Consider the following 5,256-nt stretch of genomic DNA (forward strand, 5'->3'; position numbering starts at 1 on the left):
CCACCTACCCACCATGTTAGAGTGTTTGTTTAAAGGCAGATTCTGTTTCGAAAAGGGGCAATAGCCGCTTGTTTATAATAAATAACATTGATAATAATTGAACGTCCGGTTTTCTCCCTCAAGGTTTAAACGCAATGCCAAATAGTTAACAGCATATAAATTCCTCATGTACATAAATACACACATTAGTCGAGACATTAAGAGAATTAAGTTATTTATTTTTCTTCAGAAATATTTGATAACAAAATGATTTTATGGTTTTACCTCTGTGTGTTATTTTTCGTTCACAGAAATCCCGCATTCAACAACCTGAAGAAATACCGACTTACTTTTGTATCTCGCGTTAGTTTCACATTGTACAGAATCAATATTATAATATTATTGATTTCAGTTAGACCGAACAAGAAAGAGGTAGATCAAGAACATCAATTTAATTCGGAGAATTTAAACAGATGGACGACGGAATCAGATTCTGATACTAAATGGTTATACACTGTATTTTTCAAAGCGTCAAAGCAGAGAGATAAGCAGAGAATCGTGACCAGAGATGTCTGTTTCAGATCTGGTACTGGCAGCAGAGGAAGAGGACATTACAATATATAGGTCTACAAGCATATGATAAACTATTATGACATGAACATGAGTTCCAAAACGGAATCTGTTTGAAACAACACTTCACTGATTATGTGTGTATACTATAATAAATATACATGTATTTAAAAAAGTTTAGCATTTATTTTACTATTTTAAATAGTTATACGATTACTTTTAAAACATTATGTATAATGTGTGTGAGTTTGAGTGTGTGTGTGTTTGTGTGTGTTTGTGTGTATTAAAACTCCCGCGCAACATAGCAGCAAAATGCTGGGATGGAAGAATTCCACCGCTGTATTGCTTACCGCATCCTTCACACCTACCCCCAACCTTTGTCAGTCTAACGAAATACGCATGGGGCCATGTAGTCAGATGTGGCTTGACATTCGCTAAGTTTTTTCATACTATCAAAACAAACCTTCTACAGTTTGCTGGATTCGGTCTTCGGCATTTTTTTTCTTGACCAATTTATGTGGAAAGCCCCTTAACAACCGCATCAAGCTGAACCACGAAATACAGTCTGCAATTCATGCTCCCCTTAGAGTTAAAGCACCAATATCAATATCATCTTTGTAAGCAAGTCTGACTCTCCCTTATACGTGTCCGATTATACCATTATTCTTGTTCGTATAATACCACATGCTATTAATCAAAAAGAGAAAAAAAAATGTTCATCAATATTATTGACATGTTTTCCTATTCAGTTTGACGTGAATATTAAAACTGATTCTCGATTTCGAATATTGGAAAATTATGGCAAACACTTCCAACCAATGTTTCTTCTTTTGCAAACGAAACATCGAATAAAGAATGACGTGCTAGGATGCCCCCCCCCCCCCCCCAACACACACTTCCGCCTTTTTCGGCCAACCCAAACCTGTTTGCGATGTCCAAGTTTGACAGACGCTTGGGGCCACAGTCGGTCATTGACCCAGAAGTAATGTAGGCACCTATCTGATTTGTACAATACTGTGTGTTGCTCTCATGGCTCTTCGCGGCAGTCTGTTGTTGTTGTTGTTGTTGTTGTTGTTGTTGTTGTTGTTGTTGTTGTTGTTGTTGTTTTCTTAATTCATTTTTATTCCAAGAAAAAGCAAGTTTGATAGATGTTTCTGGCTTTATTTATCACTTATCACGTGCCTTGTGATTCGTCACTGTCCTAAAGGGGTTGAGGCTGTACTTGTAATTAGTCGCAGAAATAATGTAAGCCATTTGATAAAACTAGCCCTATAGGCGGAAAAGCTATGGTTTCTTTGATTTCATTCATTATATTTACGTGCGCATGGTTCGACAACGATGTCACACACATTATATTATTCAGAGCATAAGTTTCAAGCTTTTTTTTCAACTTTAGGGAAGTGATTCTTGGGGCCGGATATAGAAAAAGCGTCCATCGACTTTCTAACAGAAAGAAGATCTCAAAGACAACCTCAGCTCTTTCATAAAGTATCCAAACTCTGATTGTGTGGCGTGGCTGTATGTATAACGGTTAAAATTATGAAGTATTCATTATTCCTTGTCTCAGGGTCGACGACACTACATATCGTTTATTTTGCCTCACTTCGTTTCAAGTAGGAGAAAAAAACACCAAGTGCAAATATGCAGCAAGAAATATCCTCTTTGTAAGCAAGTTTTACTTTCAGATATACGTGCCCGATTGTACCATTTTTCTTGTTCGCACACAATGCTATTAAACCTTCATTATATATTGTTACAAGAAGTATTCAGCAATCTACATAAAAAATGTATAATCCATACTTACATAAAAACAACAAAAAAGCCACTATACTGTACTCCAGCTACTGAAACAGCCAAAGTGAAGAAGAATGAATAATCAATCTTCCGGGTGTTAAAATAGGATTCGTCATTAAGCGTCATGACATAGCTCGTTCTGCTCTCAAGTAATTTTCCAAGAACACTTATTACTATCGCCCGCACAGTCGTAAGCCAATTATATAAGACACTGCGAGACTGGGCAAAGGGTAAATGATTGCCTGAACCCCCCCCCCTTTTTTTTCACACCCTTTGTTCATATTATATTGCTTGACCTACTATGTACATCCGGGGTCTCTTCTCTCTGCTGGGCCACATGTGGGTTATTGTGTCGCCCTGTGCGGAAGACGCTCTTGACTTGTTATAAGAATGGGGGCTCGCGTAGACTTTTACAGGGTAAGGCTGGCGAGCGTGATTAAATGTTCACTTTCTACTTAATATTGGGTCATCTTTCTCGTGTAATGCTTTTCGTCTTCGCCATTGCAATACTTTAGGGAATTTGAGTTCTTGGAAAAGAAAAAAAAATATCCAGAAGGTCACATTTTCGCAAAAGTACATGTAATACCATGACTTAAAAAAAAAGCCGTGGTCATAAGAGTTCTAGTGACTCGTAGTACTCCAAAACGGTATAAACACTCAAATCGTTTTCGTTTGTTTTTTCTTTCGTTCATGTTTGACCAACGTCTGAGGTGTCGCGGTAAGGGGAACACGAGTTCGATTCCTGAGTTCGGAGAATTTGTATCGAGTATCTCGGTCTTTCTACTGGGATCCGTTTCAGCCGGGGTTGGACAACGACAGTCAGGTTCGGAAACCCGCCTCCTAAATTATCTAAATTGTGTCGATGGGGGAGTCAAAACATGATTATAATAGTAATATCTGTTTTAAAAGGCTGATGCTTGCAGGCTCAGATATAGACCCTGATCTGTTTCGAATGCTTTGGACAAAGTGAAATGATGCTGAATTGAAGGCAGTGAATTGCTATAAGATTTCTCAAGTGTGCAACACGACTTCGGAGTAAATTGTATCTCCTTTGGGTGTGATTAATGATTATTTTGAAATGATACTTTCTAAAAGGATGGGGTTAGTATAAAACTATAATGTTTCAAAACTTAACATGAAAGAGACACAAAGCAGCGAGCTACCGTACTGATCAGAGGAAGAGATTTGAGTTTGCATTTCTCACATTACCAACTTAATTTCAGTTTCCAAGACTCAGATAAGCACGCTTTCAATGAACTGGGGGAGGGGGAGTTTAGGCTTTTGTGTGTGTTTATTTTTTCTCTTTTGTTCTGTTTTTGTCTTCCATGCTTTGCTGTCAATAAGAAGGAATAAAAAATGGAAGCTATTCTTTTAACCCAAAATACACAACTGATAATAATTATGTATTCTTTATAATGTCATTTCCTGCTGCAATAGCTAGAAGAACTATCTTCTTTTTGACTGCAAATACCAAATCTAAAACAAATATCGATGACCACGGAGGACATTCAATTTTCTACTTGGACTCTCTAAAAATGCAATAATATTCTTGTACTTTCAAATGACTATCTGTTCAAGTTTTAAAAATAAGTAACTCTTGTTCTTACTCTGATTCTTTTCACTACGTTTTGCCCTGTTAAAAAATGGTCACCACCTTTATAGCCACATACGTGTCATATGAATTTCATTTGTCTCTAATACTTTGTTACGACGTGAAATCGATATCATGGTCCTGAAATACATACTTGCATTGTTTCTTCCTGGACCATCATTTAAGACTCAGTACTCACACTCAGAAGATTTTAGGTTGGATTTCATTCGATAGCAAGAAGGACTGCAATCTTTATTAAATGCATTTGCATGCTACAGTAGTTCATTGCCCAACTTCAAAAGGGTGGTCTGTATATCGTATGGGTCAGAGATGATAGCGCTTTGTCTCACATGCTTTTAAACTGTAGTGTTCCGAGCGTCTGGGGAGACAAATCGGATCACCACCCCCACAGAGAATGTATGTAACGTTTTGTTACTAATTTTGTGACGAATTGAACTCCACAAGAGTGCAAGATATCGCATTATAGATGTCGTTGAGCCTTGGCCCTTTGGAAAATAGAGCAATAACCCATCTCCTATACATGCGTACGAAAACCATATACGGAAAGAAGTATATCAAGCTTATGGCTGTAACTGTCGGAGATAATCTACTTACTGGGCTAAAATTGAGGATGTACTGTAAAGGTTAATCTCCGTTTTATCTTTTTCTCTCGTGTTTTATAACTACTAGCAAACTAGTTTCTTTAAGAGTCACAGCAAGGTCAGCTAAAATCATTGTACTCATAACTTTGTAGTATTGGTCTTAACTGCAGGTGATAATAACCGTTTTTGATTATTTGGGAGCATATCAAGAAGCTTAAGCACTTTGAAATGGCATACCTCTAATTTAAACACCCAGAAATCTGACGTAGGGGGGTTTTTTATGCATTCGACAACCCACAACCTTAGCCTTTTGAAGCCTCAATTTTCAGAAGTTATTCCATTCAGAAAATACTTTCCCGTGTAAAAAAGCGAAAGTCATACTTAGTGTACACACGGTTTGTCCGAAGGGGAGGGGGGGCGGTATTTCTATTTTTAAAAAGTAGTACTTGCCACTGGCAGGCATTACATTCGTTGGAAGCACATAACAGAAAGGAAATCTTGTTCTGTTATCAAATAAGAGAAGTATAATAACAAGCATTTATTATAATGCAGCTCGAGTGGACAAAGTGTCTTGCACCAGTTCAATTACACTTTATATGTTTTAGTTTGATCGTTTATACGTACCTTACAGGTAAGATGTTTGCTACCTATTCTCTTTAACACTTTAAGTGTCTTTTTTGTTTTTGTTTTTCAAAGGAATGAGCATGATAATATTTTGCT

At 37.2% G+C, this 5,256-nt stretch overlaps 1 protein-coding gene across 1 annotated transcript in view; it reads right to left on the reverse strand.

Moving 5' to 3' along the window:
• Window positions 1-2,528, reverse strand: part of LOC101857513 (phospholipid phosphatase 1) — a gene marked incomplete in the record, with an annotated part of 31,616 nt that extends 29,088 nt beyond the window's left edge. The window contains 1 exon segment of the mRNA XM_035972018.1: window positions 2,407-2,528.
• Between the last annotated feature and the right edge of the window lie 2,728 nt (window positions 2,529-5,256).

The sequence above is a fragment of the Aplysia californica genome, unplaced genomic scaffold, assembly GCF_000002075.1.
Source record: "Aplysia californica isolate F4 #8 unplaced genomic scaffold, AplCal3.0 scaffold00558, whole genome shotgun sequence".
Classification (NCBI taxonomy): domain Eukaryota; kingdom Metazoa; phylum Mollusca; class Gastropoda; order Aplysiida; family Aplysiidae; genus Aplysia; species Aplysia californica.